General features: G+C 45.5%; 1 long non-coding RNA gene across 1 annotated transcript in view; it reads right to left on the bottom strand.

Annotated features, from left to right (window-relative positions):
* Nucleotides 1-20,464, bottom strand: part of LOC309859996 — a 57,591-nt gene extending 37,127 nt beyond the window's left edge. The window contains exons 1-3 of the long non-coding RNA XR_014309076.1: nucleotides 19,364-20,464; nucleotides 2,691-2,772; nucleotides 2,427-2,512 (exon numbers count right to left, since the gene is read on the bottom strand). This is a non-coding gene — a long non-coding RNA (uncharacterized lncRNA). The remainder of the gene's footprint in view (nucleotides 1-2,426; nucleotides 2,513-2,690; nucleotides 2,773-19,363) is intronic.
* Between the last annotated feature and the right edge of the window lie 6,656 nt (nucleotides 20,465-27,120).

The raw sequence follows: 27,120 nt of genomic DNA, 5'->3' as shown, positions 1-27,120 counted from the left end.
AATCTCTTGCCAACCACTGTCATTTAGCAGATGGTAGGTGATACTGTGAGGCCTGTTTGGCTCCTTGTAAGTCAAATGTCCAGGGAAAGAGCACTGGAGTCAGGAATTCCAGCTCCGAGATCTGGCTTTGCTCCTAAGTAACTAAGTGACTGTGGGAAAGTCACTTCTCTTGGGGCTTTTCCTCATTTTCCTAATCAAAGGGAAATACCCATGGGATCTGACAACCTGTGATCAGGATCCTCAGAATCCTCTAGAAATGACTTAAAACCTCTGAAAGTTTTGCATGTGTGCATTATCAGCATTTCCTATCAAAATAGTAATGGTTCCCTCTTATCAAACATTTAACTACCAACTAGGCACTTAGGTACTCTGCTTAGCTTGTTCTCTGTCTCTTCTCTCTCATCCCTTCTTTCTAGAAAATCTTACTGAATTCCCCATGACAACTTTGCAGCTCATGAGTCTTTTTTCTAATTTTATCATTGAGTGACTTGCCCAAGACACATGGTTAAGAAGCAGCAGAACCTGAATTCTCTCCACCTTCTGTAGCCCTCAAGATCACGGTCTACCTACCCCATCTTCCCTTGATCCCAGAGTCAGACACACATGACTCAGGATGCCAAATGCACATTAACTGCCCCTCTAGAAGTAGCCTCAGGGCAACATGGGAGCCAATTCTTGGAGGGACAAGGTGTGAGAGTTTGAGTCTTCAGGTCCTCTCTGATGGCTATAGTGTGGGAGAGGTCAAGGAAGGATGATTCTGGACTGAGGAAATCAAGTCCCATTGAGCTGAGCCCTGGAAGTAAAGGAGACACCTTACAGAGCAAACCCAAAGGCCAGAGAGATCTTAAAGCTGAACAGGAGTGCTTCCTCTCTCACTGAAAATGATTTTTCCTGTTAGCCTTCTATAAATTTTATTGGCCCATCTGATGAAAGAAGTATTGCCCCATTCTATAGTATGGGCTCTGGAGAAGAAGTTCCCCCACCCTAAAGGGCAAAGCCATCTAAACTTTCCAGAGAGCAGAGGCAACAGAAGGTTGGTGTTCTCGGGGCTATGTGATCTGGCACATTCAAGCTGCTTGAGCCACCAGAGCTTCCTGCTGGTATTGCTGCTGGCTGCCCTGCCACCATCTGGAGAGCCTCTCCACCAGGTCTCAGCTGCCCTTTGCAAGCCAACCTGTTCTGTTGCTTACTCCAAACAGGGCAAGTGGCTGAAGAGCATCTGTGAAGCCAAGATATCCCATCTGTGAACCTCCAAGAAGGACTTTTCTGACCCATCCTCTGAGTATAGTCCCTCTGAGGGAGGGAGAAGTCCCTTTGACCCAACATGCCGCATTTTTTTTACAGCCTGGTCAGTGGTGTCACCTACTGTAACACACCAGGGACACGATTCCCCTGAGGAAATCCCATTCCTGGGAGGAAATTATTTGCTGGCCCCTCTGCAAGGGCAGTGGTGACTCCAGAGTTGATCAACCCCGGACCTCAAGATGGGAGACTCTAGTGGGCACAGGCAGCCATTCAGCCAGGTCTCTCTCCTTTGTGTTAGCACGACCATGACAACAGCAGACCTTGGCAGCCCTTCTGTTTGACCTGGATCACGAATGTGAAATGCTCTGCATGGCCTGGCGAGTCCTCTAGATTCCACTTTGTTCTGCCAGAGGCCTTCTCTGCACACTCCATCAATCCTTGTAATCCCCTCCTTATTGCCTGGGTGCACGGATGGCTTAGCTTGCCTCCGAGCTGCCTGAAGCCTGCAGTCTGTTACCACTGCTTGTGCCAGAATCCCCAGGCTAGTCCCAGGGCAGGAGGGACTCTGAAGCTCTCCATCTGGGCAGAGAGGGACGGAAAGGGATGCTTAGCCTTGCTGTTCTGGACCGGAGAACTCTGAAGAGCTTTTTGAATAGCCCAACAGTAAGGAATCCGTTGCTGGAGTATAAACCCTGCTCCTGATTTGGCCTGAGAACCCATGCTGACATGTCAACAGGAAATTCTGGTTGCTTTGCTGAATCCCACACCTTCCTACCAATGATAGTGATGTTGAGATACCTAGGAACTTCATTTCCTCTCTCAACTTTGGTACCTGGCTACCTGAATTGCTTGCATGGGTGGGATTTCACAGATAAAGAAACTGAGACACAGAGAGATGAAGGGATTCATTCAAGGTCACAGAGCCAGTCGGTGGCAGAGCCGGCAAGCCAAGGACGAAACAAGACTGGACCCGGCACTTATGATGAGCGACATGGGACTAGGCATGGTGTGCACGTTCCCTTCAGTTCCTAACTCACCCTTGAGACGAACGTCACCCCCCTCATAATTATTGCTCTCACGAATGTCAACATATGGTTCTGGCCTTTAAGAAGTTTGCAGTCTGAAGCTCTTTTTTAATACCACACTGAATTGTGTTTCTCCCACCTGTTTTGAAGACCTACCTCTTTCACATCCCCTTCCTCTGAAAGTTTCCTTCTGATTCAGAAGATGAAATCTCTGGATGCTTTACCTTGTGTTTCACTTTTTCCTATAAAGGCCAAATTCAACCAGAAACTCATGAAGTTCAACATTAAGCAGTTTCCTTCCAATTTGTCCCTTAAACCAGCTTTGACCATCCCCTCTGTGAGAGGGAATGGTAAGCACCCAAGAGAAGAGGCCCCATCCTCTAGAAATTTATCCATTTATCAAATGATCCAGAAATTTACCTTTTGCAGGAACTCTTGCAATGGGAACCAGGAGCCAGTTTCAAGAACAGTCAACGAAGGGGTGCCTGGGTGGCTCAGTGGGCTAAAGAATGGTCGATGAAGCAAGATAATAATTATTTCAAGTGAAATAACCCAAATATATATATATATCAATCAGAGAATGTACACATAAAGTGTGGGAAAGTAATACTATACAGCAGTGACATCTGAGTGAGCTATAACTCTAGGTACCAATGAAGATAAACCCCAAAACATAATATAGAGTGGAAGAAGTAAGGCACAGAAAAATGTAGGTAATACATTTATATGACGTTGAAATGTAAAAAAAGCAAATAAAATAGTATTGAGTGTCCATTATGTAGGGGGCAAAACTATAAGGCAAGACAATACAATCTGCTAGCCAGGATGATGGGGTCCTTTGGGCTCAGGCAGGAGGGATAAGGATGTGTCTGAGAAGGGACATACAGGGTCCTTCTAGGGGAAAATGTTCTGTGTCTTCACTTGAGAAGTAGGTATCAAATGCCTGTCCTATTCTTTAAACTGTATACCTATTTTCATAGGTGTCTCATTCCCTAGAATGTAAGCTCCACAAAGGCAAGGATTCACCTGTTTATTGCCAGATCGTCAACATCTAGAAGGCTGCATAAACAGCCAATATTCAACACATACTTTTGAGTAAATTAATAAATTCATTCTTAATGAATATTTTCATAATATACATTTTGGTAATTAATGTTTGATTTAATAAAACCCATAGACAAGACAGCTTCTGCAATAAGGTCCACAAATGCTGATGACAGACCCGAGCAGACGGAGTGAAATGCAGGGAGGGGTGTTCGCTGTGACCAGTGCCATCTGGGGAGGACGCAGACGGACACTGAGAAGAGGGGGGAAGGGGACACTAGGCAAAAGGACCAACACAATCATTACTACTATTAACTGAAATTTTTTTTACTGTGCCAAGATCTTATTTGATTTTCACTATAAGCCATTAAGATAAATACCATTATTACCTCCATTTCACAGATGAACTCATGGCTTTCACTGAGGCCCTGTCGGTCTGACTCTAGCACATAGACAAGCAGAGGAGGGAATATGCAGGCACTCTTCGGTGGGAGGGGCAGGGCGGGCCTGGAGACCGGGCTCCTGCTGAGCTGGGCTCACCAGGTTTCGCTCTGACCCCACTGAGCTCACTTTCCAACCAGGCCCCACTGCCCTGAGCTTGGAGCAGACTATTTGTCTGCAGTTCCTCTGCAGCAGAAGTGAGTGAGCGGCAGATGACCAGTAGTGAGTCACTTGCTTCTCGTTCAGCGGCGGCGGCGAAGGTGCCCGTTATCTCAACAGAGATTTCCCCCTCCTGCCAAAGGCAGGTGCAGGCTGAGGAGCTGGGGTTTTGCAGCTCAGATTTCCATTTGATGCAAGCACACCACTTGAGGTCAACAGGATTGCAAACCGAGTGCCAATTTAGACCTCGCCACTGAAACTTCTGCTCATCAAAAAGAAATCCTCTTGTGTTTTCCAGGGAAAAATCATATTGATAATCAACATTATTATCATTAAATGATGACACCACTTTCCCAGTCCCAGGTTGCATGGTTCATATAAGTGCTTTATATGAACCATGGAATTTCCACAAGGGCAGTTTGAGGCATTTAATATCTCCATTTTACTGAACAGATATCTTTTTTTTTTTAAAGATTTTATTTATTTTTTTGACAGAGACATCACAAGTAGGCAGAGAGGCAGGCAGGAGAGAGGGAAAAGCAGGCTCCCCGCTGAGCAGAGAGCCCCATGCAGGGGCTTGATCCCAGGACCCTGAGATCATGACCTGAGCCAAAGGAAGAGGCTTAACCCACTGAGCCCCCCTGAACAGAGGTTTTTAATGACTTGATCAAGGCAATACAAACTATAATCCAGGTATGTAAGACTCAAATCCACATTGGCAACAGAACCTAAGATCTTAAGAACCTTACTCTACTGCCTCTTGGGCATAGCAATGCATTTAAAGGGTCAGGAAATACCTGGGAATGTGTCAAGAAAGGGCAGGGTGGCATCACCCATCATGCTTAGGACTCTGGAAACAGACCTAGTTGGGTATCCTTGGGTCACTTCACCAAGTTCTCTACCATCATCGTCTCCACCAGGTCCCAGACCTCAAGAAGATGTGAGCTTCTCTACAAATTCATCAGATTAGCAGCACAAGCCTTAAGGCTGTGCCTCTCTTTGCCAGATTAACAAGGATGTGTGTTAAAATCCCCCCAGAGCTCACTGGGTTTCCCTCTCACATTAGCTTAAAATTGAGGCACATTTTCCCTTCATTTTACCTTAAGCTTCTATTGGCACTGGCTCCTACTGCCTCAGATTTCAGTTTCCTTATTCCTTCCCTCACACCATCCTAATTCCTGTAAGACTGGAACAGGGACTTAATGCTCTGAAACAGATCTGCAAGGCACCCAGGAGAGTTCGTGGCTTTGAAAAGTTAGAATAAAATTTAGAATAAAATGAAAAAGCAAATCAAACCCTTTCTGATTTTATCTTGTTTATAACTTTGGGTTTTCTAACATCATGACTCTTTCTAATGTGGACTGATTTCGAGTTATGGGACAAATGTGATTTGGAAAAAGAAATCCCATAATTAGGATATTCAAGTTCATCATACAAAAATCCTAGCCCACATCTTCAAAACCTGAAATGCTAAATTCCATTAAATTGCTTCCAATTTATATATTGGAAACAGAGCCCAGACAGACTCAATTATAGTCCTTCTTGTACTAGGATTTATCTAGTCTCCATCCTGGGCTCAGACTAAATTGGGTCTCCTAGCCCTGCCTCCCTATGCACACAGCAACCACACCATTTCTCTGGTGGCTTCACAGATGTGGTCAGCTAGCTCAAGGCATTGGCAGCTGCCTCGATTCTGGTAATTATCTCCATGTGGCTTGACCTGTGCCCTGTCATTGCTAGGACATGGAACACAGGTGACAAGAAAACGGACTGACTTGGCCTCATCCTACCTCTCTCCAGTGCCACAGAAGGCTTACAGGATGTTCTTGGTATCACATGGCAAGAAAATTGCCAAGAAGAGACCTTCAGCAATTGCTGGGAGACTCAACACTGTGATCAGCAGGAAAGCTATAAAAATGAAAGCAGAAAATCAAAAGAGAAGGTCAGACAGTAAAAACAGAGAGTCTCAAGAGAGTGAGATGAAGACTTAAAATACTTGAAGATGGATGGTCCAAAAAAAAGAGGAACAATTTTAAAGAACAGATAAAATTACAAATAGAGATACTCCTGCAAGGGGGGGGGGAGGACGGAGGACATTTTTCTAGTATCTAAATGCTTACAATACTTTGACAGGTACAGGGTTTTGTAATGAAGTTTCCACATGTCCCCACCTCTCCCTGTATACCACTTTCCCATACATATATGAAACAAAAAGAGAAATTTGACCTTGCTGACTAAGATTTATACCTTCCTTTTGCTGTGTCTCGAGTTTCCATCTTATTCTGTTGATTCTCAGATACTTAGCTCTGCACAACCAGGAGTTGGATAATACCATTACTACTATTAATAACAACAGCAGCTAAAGTTGAGTGCTTACTGTGTACTAGGCACTGTTCTAAGTACTTGGTGAGTATGAACTCATTAATTCTTACAGGGTTAAATTTCCACTTCGGATACAGAAAAACTGTGGCATGGTCTATACTACCTGCCCAAGATCACACAGCTCCTAAGTGATGACTGTGCTCGAGAAGCTGGAGGGAAGATCAGAAGACGTAGGCAAGGAGGCTCAGGCCACAAACCAGAGGCCTGGGGGTGGTGAGGACGGAAGATGGAGAAAAGCCAAATGGGCTGGGAATCAAGGAATATTCCAGGGACGCCAGAGTAACAGCAGGTAGGAAAGAATTAGGAAGAGAAGAACTGCTTTTCAGAAACACTGCTGTAGATTATGAATTGGGCCAAATTCAATGCTCTTCAAGGGACACAGGTAAAAGCTGAGCTTCCTATTATAATATTCTATGTTCTGGGTTCTCAGATTACAGCTCTGCAGAGACTGAGGCATTTAAGGACCCAGCCTTTGTGATGGATGGATCACAACGGTCCATCGTGCTTCATGATTTCACGTATGTGATCTCACCAGTTAAGCACAATCTCACGAGGATAAAGCATAGTGGTGATGTGCATTTGCAGGGAGACAGCGGGGAGGAACGAAGTGGCTCCAGACAGCTCAGAAACAAGATGGCTCCTCTGGCAATTAAACCATGAAATCAACAAACAACGGATTCCTTTAAGAAATAATTACAGGGCACCTACTATATGGCAGGAACTGTTCTACACAATGGGATACAGCAGTGAACAAAACAAACTTTTTCTGGAGCTTACATTCTCAGAAGAAAGAAAATAAGCAAAGAAATGTGTAAATATGTAGATGTCAGTTAGGAGCTGATCCAGTGGCTGTCAGCAAAGACAGGCAAAGTCATCCTAAGAAGAATGGACATCTCCGAGCTCTACAAGCTCCCACTTTCACCTCCAGGACTGAAGGTGATATCCACTCAGGCTCAAGGGGGTTGGGAAGTTATAAAAGAATGGAAAAGGGAGAGCTACAAGAGCCCAATACCAGCAGAGCCCATAAAAAAAAAAATACTGTAAGAGAAACATATTTCAAATCAAGCTCTACTCCTTCCCAGCTGTGTGACTTTGGGCCAGTTACTTACTTTCTCTGTAGTTTAGCTCCCTCGACTGTAATAATACTGCCTGCATGTTAGGTTTGCCGTATTCATTTAAAAAGTTCCTATAAAGCGTCTGCTGTAGTAACTGTTGCTCACTGTTCAAAGTATGCCGCATCCCTACTGATGAAGCTGTTGGTTGCAGAGAAATGGTGAAATTCGTCAAGTTAACTGTAAAGACTGACTAACATGTATGACAAGAACTCAGCTTGGCGACAGCAGTCCTTAATGTTGATCACAATCCCCAAACACTTAAGTTGAGGGCTGGTGCAGAGCTCAGCATAGCCATAAAGTGCCATCCAGAGGTACCAGACTCAGTCTGTCTATACACTTCTCTACATTCAAAAGTCTTATTTAAGTTTCTTTTTAACCAAAAGAGGCACCAGTAGTCATTACCAAGCACTCACTAGGTGTCAGCGCTAAACCCATGTTCAAGAGAATATAAGGGCAAAAGGGAACAAAAGGTCAAACTTAGTTTCCTGCCTCAAGAAGCACACTGCCTACTGTAAGATGTACATGACATCTTGGATCAAAAATCTCAAAGCAGGGCCACCTGGGTGGCCACCTGGGTGGGTTAAGCATCTGCCTTCAGCTCAGGTCCTGATCTCAGGTTCCTGGGATCCAGGCCCGTGTGAGGCTTCCTGCTCCGCAGGGGTCTGCTTCTCCTTCTCCCTCTGCCTGCAGCTCCTCCTGCTTGTGCGCTCGCTCACTCTCTGTCTCTCTAGTACATAAAATCTCTTTTTAAAAAAATCCCAAAGCAGCGTAAGGGCAAGGGGTTCCCCCTAAACACCACAGATGAGAATAAGAAAGACGTTCCCTTGAGAGGAGGCTGCGTCATAGGAGGCTGACGGGAGCGTGCTTCCGTGGAGGACCTCTTGTGTCCCAGCCACCAAATCACACATTCTCACTTATTCCTCCCAAGCCCAGCTGGGAGAGATTCTTACACCCATTTTATAGATGAGAACACTCAGCTTCAAAGCAGTTGAATGATTTGTTCGAAGTCATCCAGTTATCCAGAGACCGCCCACAATACAATTCATGTCTGGCCTGGAACCCTTTGTTACTTTCCCAGTCACAAGGAGGCAACATGCGGTCAAGGTCAAGAGTCTGGTGGGATCCGGGGACAGAGCTGGGATTTGAACTCATCTAACTATGTGATTTAGGCAAATTATATCATCTTCTTGTGCCTGTTCTCTCAGACACAAACTATTTTTTCATGACTGTATCTCTCGTACAACATTGCTGGAATTCAATGACATAATCCTTGCTCAGTGCCTACGTGGTACTCAGTAAGTGTTGTCTGTGACTTCAAATAAGATGACACCCTTTCTTAGTTCCTCTTCCCACTGGGACTTCTAATGACAGATTTTTTTGGCTTCTGAATATAACTTATTACCCAAACACCCAGTTTGCTTACAGCAGGGACTGGAACTGAATCAGCATCACCAGCCAGATTACCAGTTTTTCACAAATGTCTCATTCTCCACTGTCCCCAACTCCCCCACCACCCTGATCACCTGCTCGGCATGGCGTCCCCACCCCCGGGTTACCCTGATGCTCTTCTCAGGGGAGGACCGGAGAAAGCAATCAGTGTCTATATTATTTCTGAACTAAGGAGTGTTTAAGCTGAGGATTTAGGAAAAAACAAAAACAAAAACAGATTTCCTGAATCAGCAAAGATTTATGCTAAATAATCCTTTTACAAAACAACCCACTGAGAAAGGAGAGCTTCACCGTGGCGGTTTAAGCAATATCGTGGGGGAAGAGACAAGTTATATTCTGTCTCATTATCCGACTCTCAGTACTTCGGGAAGTCTCCGTGCTGCCAACCAGACTTTTAGCAGAGTTGCAAAACAGCTCTTTGTAAAGGCCTATCAGATATCATTGATCCATTTAGAAAATATCTACTGAGCACCTACTATGTGCCTTGATAGGCATCTGGGTAATGATGTATACCGGTAATGAGGACAGAGTAACAAAAACAACCAAACAACAAAAACACATCATGCCCTCCTTCCTCCTGAAGCTTACATTCTGTATTATCTATTGCTCCATAGGAAGTCGTACCAAAATTTATTGGCTTAGAGAAATAACCATTTGCTTTAAATTCTGTAGGTTAGCAGTTTGGGCTGGGCTCGGCTGGGCTGTTCTGTCTGTCTCATCTGGGGTCACTCACGTCACTGCAGTCATCTGGTGCCTCGACTGGGGCAGTGTGTTTGGAGATGGCCTGACCCGCCGCGGCAGGGGGTGATATAGCTATCAGCTGTCTGGTTTCAGGGACAGCTTCGGTCTGCTCCACAGAGCCTCTCTGCCTCCAGTCAGGCTCGCCTCAGAAGCTGTACAAAGTTATGTCTATAATACTCAATAGGTCGAAGCCAGTCACAAGGCCATTCTAATGTAAGGGGTACCCCATCTCTTGATGGGAAATGCTTCAAAGATACATGCAACTTGAATGTATATAGCTTGGGAAAAAATTTGTTGTCTCCCCTCTTTTTTTTTTCTCCCAATTTACTGTATCTGTCAGTAGCTGAGACAAACAGCAAATATATAACAATGTTTAGGCAGAAGTTTTCAAATCCAGTTCTACATTAAGAATTCCCTAGAGGAGGGCGCCTGGGTGGCTCAGTGGTTAAGCCGCTGCCTTCGGCTCAGGTCATGATCTCAGGGTCCTGGGATCGAGTCCCGCATCGGGCTCTCTGCTCAGCAGGGAGCCTGCTTCCTCCTCTCTCTCTCTCTCTCTGCCTGCCTCTCTGCCTACTTGTGATTTCTCTCTGTCAAATAAATAAATAAAATCTTTAAAAAAAAAAAAAAAAGAATTCCCTAGAGGAGGGACGTCTGGGTGGCTCAGTTGGTTAAGCGGCTGCCTTCGGCTCGGGACATGATCCCAGCGTCCTGGGATCGAGTCCCACATAGGGCTCTCTGCTCGGGGGGGAGCCTGCTTCTCCCTCTGCCTCTGCCTGCCACTCTGTCTGCCTGTGCTCGCTCGCTCTCCCTCTGTCTGACAAATAAATAAATAAAATCTTTAAAAAAAAAAAAAAAAAAGAATTCCCTAGAGGGGTTCCTTAAAAAAAATGTCAGATCCTCCACCACAGACTAGTTAAACCCAGGATTGGGACTAGGGAATTCACAGGATTGAGCAGTTCCCCAGGTGATTCTAAATTGCAGCTGAGTTTGAGAATCCGTGGTTAAGGTGCGTGGTTAAGGTGCGTGAAGAATACGCTGTGGAAAAATCCGTGGTTAAGGAAGGATGGGCGATTCTAGAACAATGAGAGAGCTGTAAGACCTGCAGGCAAGGAAAGAAAGACTTTCTGAGGAAATGCTTGAGCTAAGATCTAAATGAAGCCCGAGAGCTTTGCCGCCACCAGAAGCAGAGAGGGAAGAACAAGGACAGAGGGAAAGAACGGGCTGGGGCAGCAGGGGCAGACTTGGTAGAAGAAGTGTTGGAAGAGTGTCCCACACCACAGAGGCGGTATTTCAGAGGAATGTTCTACTCGCTTTCCTGAAGTCAAGTCCTTACAGGATGATCACGTCACTCGGTTTTTGTAAAGAGGCGACGCAATAAATAATTAAGTGAAGAATACGCTGTGGAAAAATACAACTTCTAAAAAAGATTTTTTAAAAAAAGAGAGCTCTTTTTTGGTTCAATCTCAGTCTCTAGGAAATGGGAAACAAAGCTGGAGGGGAGGAGAATGGGCAATAGGGGAAAAGAAACAATAAGAAAAAGCATGGCTTTAGAGGAGACAAGTGTAGGAAAAAAAAATTAATTCTTGAGAGTTTGCCAGGGATGGGTACTCTGTTTCACTAGAGCGAATGCAAGCCCTGACAGCAAAAGCTGGTTAGAAGCTGAGAGAAGATGGGGACGTGGGGACTCCTGCTCCCGCTTCACTTCCCCGTCTTCCTTCCTCCCAGCGTTCCTTGCCAGCCCCCCCGCCCTGCTTAGTCTGTCCTTGTCAGGGCGCCATGATGACCTGCCAGGGAGATCTTGGGCATCTTAACCATCCAACCCCCTCCTCCAACAAAGTGGCTGACTAACTGCCGAGATTGTAGCTTCCCTGGAAGAAGCCAGCTGGGTGCGGAGTTGTTACTTCCCTCCCCAGCATCTGCGTCCACCCTGGAGGCAGCCGCCAGCAGCCCCGGGGGAGCGATCCGAGAAAGTAACGAGAAAGCACTCTGGCCCAACTCCCAGGGACGGTGCCCCCACAGCAAGAAGGAATCCTGCTGGAGAAGAGGAAACTAAGGCCCAAACAAGGAATTCCAAACCCACCAAGAGCTGGCTACCAACTGAGAAATGGTCAGCGTCCCCTCCCTGAAACTACATGCATGCGGATTCCACCAACCTCTTCTCTGCTTGCGTGGGACCCAAGTCTTCCAGAGTTTTCCACGCCACTGCCAGCTGCCAGCCCACAGCCTCCCTGGCCAGGCCCCTGCCTAAGGGCCCTGAGGCCCGCACCAGAATGTCTGCTAAATGGGCAGAGCCCCAGGGCCTTCTCCAAGCCACTGACTCAGAGTCTTCAGGATGGGGAACTTGGGCTGCTCATGCTGTGCCACGTTAAAAATCACAAACTTAAAAAAAAAAAAAAAAATCACAAACTTCAGTGCAAACCTACATGCAATTCTCCACCCCCCGGCAACCAAAAGCATTTCTCTTTCAGCAGGCTGGTAGGAAATCTCAGACCCCAAATGCTTCTCTGGAACATATCACTAAACAGGAAGCCCCAAAACGAGACTGTGAGCCCCAACTCTGGCAGAAACAAGGTATTTTCCCGAAGAAGTACTTTTAATAAGCTTGGGACACCATTTACTCTGTGGTCCGTACAGACTGCCGCAGCCTCCCAGCTTCCCATGGATGCAAAGGATCTTACGAAACTTGATTGAGGAGACCCTCCATAACCAGGGTCTTAGTTGGCTTGAGCCCTTTCCCCAGATATGGGCCTTGACATTGTTGTTGGAAATCTCAGAACACAGTTCTGGGAGAGGAGAGAAGCAAGACCCTGGCAAGAAAGCAAGACATTTCATAGGTGAAGAGTTTGGGGTCCAGACAAATCTGTTAGAGAGGCAGACTTTAATGAGGTAGGGTGTGCTGATGGTGGTGAGAAATGAGGAAGAGACAGAGGGTCAGAGAGACAGGCAGGGCCCCCGAGGAAGTCCCACTCCATCCCCAGGGCATCTGAGTTCTTTTTTTTTTTTTTCCTTTTCTCCCCCACGTGCCTAGTTTCTCTCTCCCTTCTCTCCTTTCCCTTGGCGTTCTTCCTTTGGAGTTCCTTTTCCTTGAGTCTCTCTTCCCCTCCCACTTTCTATTCCTTTCTCTTTCTCTCTGTCTCCTTTTTTCTTCTTTTCCTCCTTCCCTTCCCCGCACCTTTCTCTTCCACTTTGCCACAACCATTGGGCAGGTGTCCACTCTATGGACAGGCATCTGCTCTGTGCCCAGCCCCATGGAGAACACCGAAGAAAGAGGAACACACTATCAGCGGCCTCTTGGAGCTCCCAACTCATGGAGAAGATCCAAAGAACAAGGCAACGACAATTCAGTTTCAGGCAGTAAAGGGCAGAACACTGAAACAGGCATCTAATCCAAGCTGCAGTTCAAGGAAGTGACGTGTAAGCAGACACTTAAGAGGGGAAGGTGCAGTAACGCAGCAAAGGGCCTGGGAAGGTGTAGGGAGTGCTCCAGCCTGGTACAAATTCCTCATTCACGAGAAAACATGGCACCTCCGAGGGACTGTGAGGGTCCAGGCCTTCCATGCCTAGTTGTATAGGTTGCGTCCTGCACAAGGGCACTGGGCCAAGGAGCAAGGGCTGAGGGCTGCCGGGGCATGAGTCTGCCCTTCACACACGGAGTCTCCTGTATTTGGCTCCATATGGACAGGACTATCGTTACTCTTCTTCACGGTGGATCAGCAAACGACTGGGACAAGAACAATAAAGCAAGAGCTTCCCTAGAAGCATCTTTCTCTGTTGGCTTGTTCAGGGAGGTTGCATGATGATATTGTCAGCCTCTGCCTTGTTGGAGGCTCACCAGATCTAACCAAATCTTGAATCGCCTCCCCAAGACTTTATCCTGACTGGGTGCATTCGGCACCCCTGCCTTCAGATAAGCCTCGCTTCCCTGAAGTCATCCATGCCCTTGGGTAGGACTGCATGGAAATATTTTGTTTTCTAATATTTCCAGCCAACATTTACCCAGTGATGCCTCATTACCATTTAGAGAACAACCTTCACAATGTATACTGGGAATCATTACTTATTCTCCCCCTCAGAAAGAGGAGGCGTTGTGATACACTGCATTCTTTTTTAGAGTTTGGCTCCATGTCTGATCCAAAGGCAATTTAAACAGAAGTGTTTAAGAGACATTTGCATACTTTCCTAATAATTTCACTGGCCAGAGAAATGATTCTCAGCTACAACAATGGCCTCAAGGCACCAGTAGTACCCTCCTTCAACTTCAGAACTAAAACCACAGGGAAAACAAAAGGTTGCCTCTCAACACCTTTTTCTTCTACAGCTGAACCCGAAGACAGACCTTGCTCTGACTGGAATAGTATCGACTCAACCTTGCCCACCAGGGCTCTTTAAAGGAAGGGCTATGTGACAGCAGAGGTGGGATTCTGAAATATTTAAGAAAATTACTATACACTGTTATCTTTGAGGAAGATGTTTTGAAATGTTTTAAACTTCCTCTTCTTTGTACAGAAGGTCTGACTTGTTTGCAATTAGAATAAATGAGGAAAGATATTTGTAAATTTTAAAATCTGCACTATCCTCCAAATAGGTGGAAAGGTATTTTTGCCCTCTAGCAGAGAAGCCTGGTGAGAGAGCTTACTGGGGCAGCAGCCTGTCCCCAACAAGGGAGACATCCTAGGCCCCAAACATGGCGGAATACCGTAAACACAGAGACTAAGAGACCCAGAGGGTTCTCTTTCTTGCTCAAAGTCTGATTTTAGAGATGAGAAAATGGCGACTCGGGGGAGACAAGGGACTTTTCCAAGTCACATGGCAAGTCAACAGCACTGCTGAGAGATGCCCCAGAATGACCTAATCTCCTCCAAAGGTCTTACTTCAGCACCAGGATTTACCGTCTTTTATTCCATTAGCTCATAAGGGCTCAGTGCTACGTGGACCCCGAGAAAGTAAAGGATAGAGCCCCACACACAAAGAGCTTTTGATTCTTCTAATTATCGTGAGATAACATCATCACTCTTTCTGAGCTAGCCCACTGAGGAGAACCCTTTAGATGGTATTTAACGCAACATCTTCCTTTTCAACAAAGGAAGAAGCTTAATTCGCTTCTACTCTTTCCTTAACATTTACTGGGATCAGTGGGAAATAATGGTTTTAAGTATGGAGAACAGAAGCTGCCAGAGAAGTACTTTCTTCTCTCTGTAACGAACCAGAAATAGGCAGTAAACCGTGCGTGTGTCCGTGCACAAGAGTGGTGTGGTATGATGTATGCATGCGTGTGTGTGTGTGTGTGTGTGTGTGTGTGTGTGTGTCTAATTTTAGGCTGAAACAGCACATATCTAACACATGCATGGATATTCATACTAGACTGGGCTCAAATATCAGCTCGACAACATCTGCCATGTGACCTCAGCCGCCTTCCTTAGCATTGGGTTCCTCTTGTCTGAAGTGGGAATCACAACCTCACAGTCCCTGACATGGAGCCTGGGTGTGAAGATTGAGCAAAGCAGAGAATGGGAAGTCCCTGCATCCTGTGGGCAAGGGAGAGGTCAGCTTGTCTTTTAGGGGAGTGAAGAAAGGAGTTCTATACTTTCTATTTTCCCATATTCTTTAAATTCCTAGGATTAAGATGTTTTCCATTGTGAAACAGAAGGGAAGAGACAGGAGAGAGACTTTATTAAGGATGAAAAATGGCTACAATTTTGAATGCAGCCTTGTTGACAGAATGTGAGTATGTTTTCAGAATAATTAACAGGAAAGCCAGGACTGAGGAAATTAATTACTATTGGTACAACTGCCTTCCAAATGGCAACCTCGAAACTGATGCACAGTGAGGCCTCAGTTTCTCAGTGAGGTCAGGGAAGGCCTCTGTCGATCAGTTGCTTGCTGCCCTGGGAGACTGAGGAAGTGATTCTGTCCATCATAATAATATCTTCCAAAGGTGGGAATGAATATTTGTGAAGCCCCAACCATGTGCTTGCCGATACCAGCTGCTTTTGTATGTACAAATTTAAATATCTTATTGATCTTATAAATTAGGTATAATTAACTCTGCTTTACAGATGAGGGCATTCAGGGCTGAGAACTTAACTTGCCTGAGGATACACATTTGGAAACTGACAGTCATTTATAACCCAAACCTGCCTAACTCCAAAGCTTATGCCCTTCCTTCTCTATGAGACCACCTTCCACAAAGTGGAAGGAGGTTGGCTTAGGACACTCGAGGCCAGGGTCTCACTTGATTGATTTGTCCATTTGCCCTAGGTTTGAGAACCACCATTTAGGAGCCGAGTGAATTTGGCAAGTTACTAACCTATCTGATTTCCTCCTCAATTTCTGCATCTCTAAGCATTCTGTGATTTTCAAGACACTGCCCCCACCTTACAGGGATACTTAGAGGTTTAGAATCTATATGTCATCTACCCTCACTCAGAATGTGGCCAGAGCCTAACTTCACTGAGTAAAGAATGAGTGGAGATGCATATAGGAAAGTTCATGTGTCCCTGGATAGAGAAAATAAAACTCAAGTTCCATATTATTTCCTTGCTTCAGGGTCAGTGAGGTCCTTCCCCACTCAAATTGAGTTAAGCCATCCTTTCCTGTTGGCAACTGTCTTTGTCCAAGTTTTCTAGAGGATCCTATCCACAGGAGGCCAAGAGAACTGGAAGAAAAAAAAAAGCCAAAACAAACAAACAAAAAACATGGCCAAGAGCCTGGCAACCCTCCAGATCCAAGATTTCATAAACAGTAGCAAACTTGAGAGGAGATAAAGATACACCTGAATTCAGTCCTCGTGGAAACCAAAGAGAGAAGCCCCAAATGTCAAGGGACTCCCAATTCTAACCAGCAGCTGAGAAGTTATAGCAGCTATGGGAGGATGGAAACAGCATGGACTTCGGAGACCATGGGCTTGAATTTCAACTCCAAAGTGACTGGCTGAGTAACCTTAGGCAGGGACTCTTCTAAGAGGCAACCTTCCTTAGGGAATCCTCATTGGTCTGGCTAAAAATTTCTCAGAACTGCATGGTCTGTACTCTTTTGTCTAAGTCCTCCCCTTCTTCCCTCTCCTTTCTTAGATGTCAGCCACAGAGGTCTTTCCGGTCCTCTGCTGCCCCTTCCCTCTTGATTCTTCATAGTTCTTTCCTCCCTCAAATCTCCTGCACATCTGATCCCATCTTAGTATCTGCTTCTCAGAAGACCTGCATGGGCCCAGGGTACTAGAAGTGGTCTGAGAAAACTTGAGGATGGGTACATTCACTGGTAATGAGTGGGACATGAGACAAGAAGAGTTTTAGCCACAAGGTGGTTGCCATACAGCTGAAAAAATTCACTGAAACAACCTGAGAAGTCATGTGAATGGAGGGAAACATTCCTTACCAATATGATCACTCAGGTACTTTGAAGACATGGAGAAACCAAGCATAAAATGATAGCAGAGTTGGCCAGATGCTGGTCAGTTGTACTGATGCTCCACAGAGAGATAAAGAGAAACTAAAGTTGGTCAACCACAGCTAAAGGCTGAGTGTAAGACCCAGTTTAAGAGTGAAAGAGCAAGAGATCTATTTGGCAGCTTAATGGAGGTTCTTATCTACTGCAAGGAAGTGTAGACAATGACACTCCCTTACAGTTTTGCCCTAGGCCTGCATTAATTCTTTTCCCCTCTATAATAATATAGCCCAGTTATAGTCCTCTAAGATCTAGAGGTCTAGACCTTGTGGATATCCTATAGGATGTCCCATCGATCCATTACCCTTGAAGCCACTGCCTGAGCAGTACAAACAAGAAGTGGCACCTTGGTAAGATACATCGCTAAGGAGGATAGGAGAGAAAACTTTTGAATTTCAGGGATCTCGCATTTCAGAAAGGTTTCTAGGGACCTGTTGATCAGGGGTATAAGAGGATATCCCCCAAAGCAAAAGACAAATGGCTGCATCTTGCATCCCCTACCGCCAAAGAAGCACAGCATCTGGTAGACCTCTTTGAGTTATGGAGGAAGCACATAGTCCCCAGCATTTAGTGCTGTAGTGCTTTGGGTTTTAACTGTCAGTAGGTAGCTAGTGTAGGGGTGTAATACCTCACTCAAATGAAGAGATTCTCTTTTTTGAGGCTCAGTTTTAGACATCATAAGGTTTGCCTAGCTTTAATTCAATGCTACTTACTTTTATTCTGTAGTTCTTGAAGGGTCCTACGTGAGGGCCTTGAGTAATTTCCAGGATCCTTTATCCTTTGGAGTACTGAAGTTTATTATTATTATTATTATTATTTTATCTCATTTGTAGTGTGGGGTTGCTAGAAGTGCCACTTAGCCTTTCAACCACTCTGCTCTGTTTCTCTATGTCAGACTCGCCTTACTGCATCTGGGCCCCTCAAGTTCTGGTAAACTTGGGATCTCCCCAGTGCGTGCTTGCTTGCTTGCTTTCTTTCTTTCTTTCTTTCTTTCTTTCTTTCTTTCTTTCTTTCTTTGACAGAGAGAGAGATCACAAATAGACAGAGGTGGGGGAGGGAAGCAGGCTCCCTGCTCAGCAGGGAGCCCGATGCACGGCTCGATCCCAGGACCCTGAGATCATGACCTGAACCAAAGTCAGAGGCTTAACACACTGATCCACCCAGGTGACCCTCCCCAGTACTTTCAAGTATATTTCCAAATTTTACCCAACCTTCTCCACCATTCTTGGTGAGAATATTGATCTGCTATTAATCATCTAAATACCCATATCATATTTATTTTTTATGATCTAAAACCTTTAGTAAAAAATCCACACCAGGGATGCCTGAGTGGCGCAGTCGGTCAAGCGTCTGTCTTCGGCTCAGGTCATGATCCCAGGGTCCTGGGATAGAGTCTCACATTAGGCTCCCTGCTCCGTTGGTCCCTGCTCTATACTGGGAGGGCACAGCCTCTTATGGCCATCCATAAGTCTTTGCTCTAGGACTCCAAAAAAGAACTCTACACTGAGCCACAGCAGTATATCTGATATTAAAAAAGAACTTAAGTGCCCAACATAGAACAGACTATGTAAGATCGAAAGCTCCCTGTGGTTCCTATATGATACACACACACACACCACTCACTCACTATATACAGGGGCTGCTAACCCTGAAGGAGTTAGAAAGCAGATGCTTAGAATACATAGTTAATTAACACAATGTATAATATCTTTCTTGAAATCTGTAATGTCTGTCAAGAGTATAATCTTCCTGATTATAAGACAAAATTGCTTTTGTAATACTGTAATCTGATTAAGTAGCTCAGTGCTTGGCATATAGTACTCATTCAGTAAATCTTAACTGTATTTTGGGAAGAACAAAGAAAAGAAAGAGAAGGGGCAACTTTAAGGGAAAGTTCCCTTTAAAGATGCAATAATATAAAAATAAACCACAATGATCAAAGATTCCTGAATCTGAATGTGCATGTGCTGTGTGTAATCAATTGTCAGTCTACTCCTGAGTAGAAATCAAGCATTTCTGAAACTTAGCAGTTTGTTCATTTTCCGTTCTTCACTTTTTATATTCCTCTCTCCCAGTGGAAAGGGGGAATGTAAATCTTCTCATATTAGCGGCTCCTGGTCTCTTTGGGTTTCATGTGGTATTGAGTGGATTGTCAAAATAAAAATCCAAAGAGGGACTAGGGTATTGGTTTATGTGAAGTCACTGTAATATTCAAATGAAAGCTACAAATCAGCTATGTAAATGAGCCTGTACCCAGGGCAGAATTGCAATCAAACAGCCTGCAGAAGGAAACTTAATAAGCCCTGCCTCTCCTTCTATTACCTTGTGAGTAAGTTTCCTGAGAGTCCGGGTCTTGTGAGGGCACCGAGTGAGCGTAGCTTCAGGCATTCCACTGGCTGTCACAGAACTGTACTGGGACCTGGCAGCTCTCTGAAGTTCCAGGAAGGGCTGAGCAGTTTGCATCTGTGTCTCCATCAAAAGGCATTAAATATGCATTTGATCAAGATAGTAGTTAGGAATGAAGCACCTATGGGGGAAATTTCCTTGAAATTATAGTCCTATGTAACTCCTTCCCCTCTGAAATGGCTTTGGGACCAACATGCCTACAAGAGAGTTGGTTTAAAGAATGGGAAATCATCCAGATTTAGGGGAAGGAATAGACCAAAAGTCAAAGTTAGTGACCAAAACTGGGATGCAGTCCTGCCCATGGAATTTAATTTTACCATTTGTTGGTGGTCACAGGATCATAGAAGCCAAGCAGCAGTACCTCCCAGTTTGCCCAAGATAGTTTGGTTTTAAACCTATTGTTCCAATATGATTGTTACTAGCATCAACTTTCATTCTTACACGTGTCCTGGTTAGGATGGTCAACTCTAAGGCCATCCTACAAAGTAAGGATCTTCAAAATCATTCACCTTTCAAGTAAGTCAAACCCTAAGTCTAGTAGCATAGGGACTGTCACTTCTCATAGCCCAGCTCTGTGTCCATTCATGGTGAGGCTGGTAAGATTCCTGGCCCTAGAATGATTCAAGCAAAGTAGATAAGGAGACGAGGTAAAGGGGATTCAGCCAGCAACAGAGACCAGACAGTGGTTTTATGGGGTTCCTTCTTCCCCCAACATTCTGCAAGAATCAGAGATTTAGCAAGAAACAGATCCAGAGTGGAAATAGTTGCTCAAGTTTCTGCAAGACTATGCCAGCTGGAGAAGAGTCCTGAGTGCAAGTTTCCTCCCCTTCTTTACTAGATACTGATCAGGAGAGAGGAAGTGAGAAGGAGGTAAAAAGGGAGAGCAGTTACAAATAGGATGTGCCCACCCTTACTATACCCAACCCAGGCTCTAGCTTGGAATCCAAGATCTGCAAATTCTTGCTAGATGCAAAAATTCAAGTATGTGTCAACATCTAGGAGTTTGTTTTAGCCGGATAGGGGCAGGCTTTGCTGGAGTATGAAGCAAAATTTCAGTGGCTGAAACAACAAGTTTATTTTCCTCTCTGCCACACTTTCCACGGCCCTTCTCATGTGCCAAGCCCTGTTTTAAGTGCACCACCATGCATTTAATCCTCACAACAGCTTTTTGAGATAGTCAGTATCCTCTTTTTACAGATGAGAAAGCTCGGGCAAAAAGAGATACAGTAACTTCTCTGAGGTCCATGGTTATTAAGTGTCCAGGCTGGAATACGAACCCCAGCCCTTCCGTTCCAGTCCACGTTCCATTGCCTGTGCACCAGACAGACTGGTCAGAGAATCAAGACATACATGTCTTGGTGCCTTTCGAGGCCATCGGCTGACAAGAGATGCTGTTGTGCAACAACAGGATCTGGTGGCGTAGCATGTGCTAGAATGTTGTTCCCCAGGGAATGAAACTCCTGGAGGCTTTGGAAGTGATCCTAGTGATTCCTTAAGAGCATTAAATAGCACTGAATCCCACTGTGGTACGCATTTCCTTTTCATTGTTTTCTTCTCTTTGTTTCCCAAACTTTCTGATTATGTCAGAAAGAAAGCTTGGATGTCAAGGCCATCCTAGAACTAACCAGAGCTTGTTAATCTCACTTTGAAGGAAGAAAAAGGCTTCTGCAGTCAACAACATCCATTGAGAATGAAAGGATATCATTTTGCTTGCACTGTATTTATTTTTATTGCTATTTTCTATTATTGGAAGGGGATGCTAGATTTCCACTTATGACAGTGATATAGTTTCATTTGAAAACACTTGTTGAAGTTAAAAAAAAAAAAAAGTGAGCCAGTATGGAAAATGAAAATCAAATAGCATGGATGGTATTCAGACATGCCCATAATGGTACAAGTATTGAGTCCAAAACTTGAATTTGGGAAACAATATTCTCGACAGATGGGTTTGCAGAGCAGCAAGCTGGACTTAGGGTAGATGGTAAAAAATTACTTTCCCTCATGTTAGCTGCTACTTGGTGGTCAATAAACAAAACAATAAGAATCTCCTCTTTCCCAACTTTGACACATGTTCAAGTGTCTCCAAGCCTTACAGATGTACAATAAAATGAGCCTGAAAGGAAACAGTGCAATGAAACACAGAGAGCGTTGCATCAGGCAGGGGGAGAAGTAGACTTAGATCAGTAACTAGTCACCGTATGACTGCAAATGAATTTCCTACTGATCCAGAGCCTCCAAGCCATCAACTACAAATGTGGAGAAATAAAATCTATGTCCCGGGGTTCTTGAGATTATTAAGTGAAATCATGGGGAAAATACTACCTGCTTCTCCTAGCTGGGTATTGTGCAGATCAAGCATTCATCCACACTTTTTAAGATGCCTACCACATACTGGGCAGTCAGAAGACAGCATCAGCTTTTGCCCCTGCAGAGCTGGGTCGAGTGGGAATTTACACTAACAGCAGCACTAAGAGAAACAAAACCATGGAACAGCCATGTATGGAGGATTCACCAGAGGTCGGGTGTGGAGCGAAGGGTCATACAAGCATGATCTCATTTCACCGTAGCTAGAGCTCCTAGGACATAATTATCATTCCCATTTTATAGATGAGAATCGCAGGCTTGAGGGATAAGAAGCTTCCATAAGGTTATGGAATGGGGGTGGAGCAGAGCCAGGACTCACCCTCACAACAGGTTTCTTCCTAAAACAGATGTTATCCAGGAAAGCAGAGGCTGGATGGATTTTAGAAAGAGTATGGAGTGCATTGAAAGCACTTAGAGAGTCAGCCCTGCCTCTACCCTAGCGCTTTGTAGATTTTGACACATTAATGGGGAAAACCTGTTGGTCCTCAGTATTCCTATTGCATTATTCTTAGAGTCACATCTTCTCCATGAGGCATGTGAAGTTCTCCAAGCACCCATGTGAGCATGGTGGTGGGGGAGGGAGCAGTTCCACTATAAGAGCAATGCTCCTTGCTGCTTCCCAAGTTCTCATGCACGCAGGAATCACCCCCCGGAGAGCCCGTTAGAGCACAGATTCTAAGTCTGGAGTGAGACCTGAGAGTTTGCATTTCTCATAAGCCCCATGGTCAATTCTACTGGCTAAAGGCCACAGTTTGAATAGCAAGGCATTAAAGCCCTCTGTCCATGGAGTAGAGGTTTTTTCCCAACCTTTCCCATGCAGAGAGCCCTACTCAGCTCTAAATCAAGGTGTAGCGTGTAAGGCGGATAGGTGATCTCCCTGCCTCAGTGGAAAAGGAGCAGAACCCAGAAGGACTGGTATCTTCGAGCAACAGCTTCAGGTATGAGGGGGAGGGGTAGGTGGGGAGCCTGGTGGCTCATAACTTCCCACCAGTAAAGAGCCAGAAGGAAGCTGGTCTCAGGGGCCATTAACATTTACATGTCGCCCCAACAGTCCTCCCCACACTCACTCGAGGCACCACAAAATACATGTTATTGAGCCTAATGAAAAAGCCTATAAAATGTGCAGTTAAATTGCACTTCCTTGGGGAGTGGTAGCTTCTTTGGGGATGGGAGTCTCCTTCTGCATGGTGGTGGCCTTTGTGCTGTGCTGGGCTAGTACACATTGAGCAGGTAAGGGCGTCAAGCTCTCTGTGGGATCATCTCATTTTATCCTCGCTCCTTCCCTGACTGTCAGAGAAGGATGCTGAAACCCAGGCAAGGAGCTGATGAGTCAAATTCAACCCCAGATTTCTGGACTGCAATTGTATGCCAAGTTGTAGGTGTGCGCACGCGTGCGAACAGGCTTTGTGTGTGAAGAGAACCACCAAGGAGTTCATCAGATTCTCAAAGGCACCTGTGATCCCCTCAAAAGGTCCATGCTCTCTGGTTAGATGGCACGACTGAAAAAAAAACCAACTAAAACAAATGTCATCCTGAGCAGTGGCTCTCAGTCTTTCTTCATGAGAGGTCTGGCCGTTTAATGTTAAATTTTCTAACCATTCCCTCAAAAGATAGTTGGGATTTTGGAGTCTCTCTGTGGAGAAGAGCACATACGGACAAAAGGAACTCAGTTCAGGCCTTCTCTCCAGTGAATCTGTGCTTGAATGATGACCAAGCTTCTGCAGGCACTTGGTAAATAGGAGTACGGGGCTACAGCAGATATGGTTGCCTTTCTTCTCTCTTTATTCTCAACTGGTGTGTGGCTGGGCTGAGTCTAATTCACAGAGATCCCTGTCCCTAATCAAAGCTCATGCCCTGTTACCATAGGCTGACCACAAGCAGCTGCCGGAGTTCTGTGTCTTAATCTGGGAAGGGAGCTCATGACGGCAGTGAAGGGAACCGGCTATGTTGGGAGCCGGACAGACCAACAAGCAAAATACAGGTGTGTAACCATTGGCCAATCACCTCAGCTGACCAATCTATAAAATGGGGATAAGAATAGGACCCTCCTCCTAAAGGTTCTTGTAAGGCTTAAAGAGATGATGATGTACAAAGGAGCATGGCTCCCATTCATTCAGCACTCTCCAGGGGCTGGCCTGGTTCTATTATCTCCTTTCAGCTTGAGATTTTGAGTGTTTATATACCGTGCTCAACATCCCTTATGGTCTGAATTGGGTCTATCTAGAGTCCAAACCCCTGGGGGGGGGGGAGTTAGGGGGGAGCTCTCTCAATGATCTCTTATGTGCTCAATCCCACCATAGAGCCAAGCACACACAGGTGTTGGATAGATATGTGTTCACTTAAATCATTCTAAGTTCTAACCCAGTATGCACACTCGAAAACGAAGGAGCACGCATCAGCTGGAGGAGCACACTGGCTTGAGGTGTACACCAGCGCCAATAAGAACCAATGTGCTATTGTTGAAACAAGACCTGTTGATAAGCATCAGAGGAAAGAATCTGAGGATGGCATCAGATAATGCAGACCCTTGTTTGGACTGGATAACTTGGCCATGAGTTCACCTCTCTGAGCTCAGCTAGACTGTAAAAGCGTCAATAGCTGCCTTGTCTACCTTTCAGAGTTGGCTGTAAGGAGTGAGTGAGATCACCTGAATGAAACTGTCGGACATTGTCAGTACGGTTTTCTCATCATCGTATTACAGTTATAGTGACAGGTAGAAAAGTCCCAAGGAAACTCCAAAACAATTCTGCTTTGGAGGAAAGTTGCATTTAAAGAGACAGAGGACAAGAAGGAACCAGGACTATGGAAAGAGCCATTGTCCTCAATGGAAATCTAAAAGTAACATTGCTGGTCTTAAGGCCATGATTGCAGGATTGGGGGGGGGGGGGTGATGGGAAAGAAGGTGGCTAAAATTCATGGCCTTCCCAAATCTATCTTGTAGAAAGAGTTAAAAGTGATTTAAATAAGATATTTACCAACATTTAAACTTTACTCCTCAAACTGACCCAGTTTTCCTGAGAACATCTGTGGCCTAGCAGCAGGGGACAGGAGTCCCATTACATAGACAACCTGTCTAAAAGGATCTGTAAAACTCAGAAGGCCCCATCAGAAACCCATTCAAAAAGCTCTGAATTGGATTTGTGCAGCTCAAGAGGTGGCAGAGATCAGTAAATGATTTCCGACAGAAAACAGCAAAATCGGCGAGTCTGCCTTTTCAAGCTGCCTGAGCCAATCCGCCAGCAATGCTCACCGCAGCTGGAAAGCTGCTTCCAAAAAGGAGTAGGGAGGTGAACTCAAGCTAGGGACAGCCTCTCGGGACATCAACTGGCATCCCCAAAGCTGGCCAGGCCACCAGCTATAGTCACCAGGCTGCAAAGATTGCGAGTGGCCCTTTCCTTGGGAAGCTCCGCCAGCACTCACAGAGCGGTGCCTGGTCTGGAGCTCATGGAATAAGCCACTGGCTTTCCTGGTAATCCGTTTTCCAAGCCATGCTGAAGGATCAGAGCAAGCAGATCTGTATCCCACTCATCCCTCTGTCTTGCAAGCAGAGCTCTCCTTGGAATTAAAAAAGCTATAATTAAAGTACCTTATTTGGGCATGCCGTAATTAGTCACCAATTCAGCGTGCCATCAAATGTAATCCAAATATAAACACCAAGGCTGCAGGTGCCAATCCCCTGGTGAGCTCTGGGAGCTAGTGAGCCCTACCTAACTTTCTCATAAGACCTCCTCACTGACCCCCCCCTACCCCCACCCACCCACCACCCTGGTCACTCACTGATGAGATCCCCTGGCCACTGAGAGTGACCCCCCAGGGCAGTTTGTCTTCCCAGACATTTCCAAGCCCTGGGAGGTGGCCTTCCAGGGAGCAGATTTTGTCCCCTCACCGCATAAAGAAACTTAAGGTGAAAGCAGCTTCTTAGTCAACACTTGAAGGGGAATAGTGTGGCTTCGTGATTAAACACAAGCTTTGGAGCCACTTTTAATCCATTCGACAAATGTTTACGAAGCTCCTGCTGTGTGCAGGACAGTGGGGATTCAGTGAAGAATAAGACAGGATAATCTGCTAGAAGCTCCAGGAGCGGAGAAACTGGGCACTCAAGCTGTGTGACCTTGGGTAAATGAGGTGACCTCTCTGAAGCTGTTTGTTTATCCATAAAATGGGGGTAATCATGTTCATCTCACAGGGCTGTGGTGAAGATGTCAACATCTAGTAGTTTGTGCAACACAAAGCAGAGCTGGGACTGGAGAGTCATTCTCTCCAGATGAGTCTAGCCTCTAGTTTCCAATCTGTTCCCACTGGCAATTCTGCTGCACTTCAAAGCAGGCTTGGATTAGAGGAGGACCTGGAACTGCGGGACAGGGTCATATGACTACCCCCTTCTCATTTAAAACTCATGAGTTTTCCTAGAGCCACTGGACTAGAGTTGGCCATGATTGTGCAGGGACTGTCTGCTTTGTAGAGGGAATACCTCCCCCCGACATAATTCATGTGCATGGCGATTTCCTGCTCGACCCTTAGCTCCAGAAGCCTCCTCGCCTCCTCTGCTTCTCACTGATCAGGGCATTTCCTAATTCTCCACAGAATTTCTCCCAGTCAGGATGCCTGGCTGACTCGGTGAGAAGAGCAGGTGACTCTTGATCTCTGGGTCGTGAATTCGAGCCCCACGTTGGGCATTGAAATTATCTTAATTAATTAATTGGCTAATTAATTGATTGAAAGAAAGAATTTCGCCCAACATCCAGTACATAAGGGAATCAAGTCTGGCTACAGTAATTCATTCAGTCAGCCCAAGGAGGCACTTCAGCATTTGTTCTTGTGACCCCTGGGCAGACTTTCCTCGAGTGTGTGGGGTCTTTCCCTGGGCCCAGTACTTATCTGCTTAGCCAGTGCGTTCCCCTGAATATTTACTGAGGCACCTATTACCCGAGACACTCTCTGGACCGCTTCACCCACTGCATTTTCTGTCCTCCTCAATACATGGCACCAGGAATTCCCAACTCAGATCCCAGCCTTGGTTTCTCTGCCCACAGCCATCACATCTAATCCACCCGCATGACCTCCAAAATGGGATGCCCGATCCATCCACTTCTTTTCTCCTTCACAACCGTATCTGTCCAAATTACCTCTAACTCAGGTGCCCTGTTTCTGTTCCTTATGATCTGTCTCTGTAGAGTGGCCAGGGAGATTTTTTTAAAAAACACAGTTCAAGTCAGGTTACAGCCCCGGTCAAGACCCTCCAACGGCTCCCATCTCACGTAGAACCAAGTCCAAACCCCTTGCTCTACCCTCGTGCCCCAGCACTCTGC

Source organism: Mustela nivalis, assembly GCF_964662115.1.
Source record: "Mustela nivalis genome assembly, chromosome: 2".
Lineage (NCBI taxonomy): Eukaryota > Metazoa > Chordata > Mammalia > Carnivora > Mustelidae > Mustela > Mustela nivalis.
This window is presented reverse-complemented; position numbering and strand designations above follow the sequence as displayed.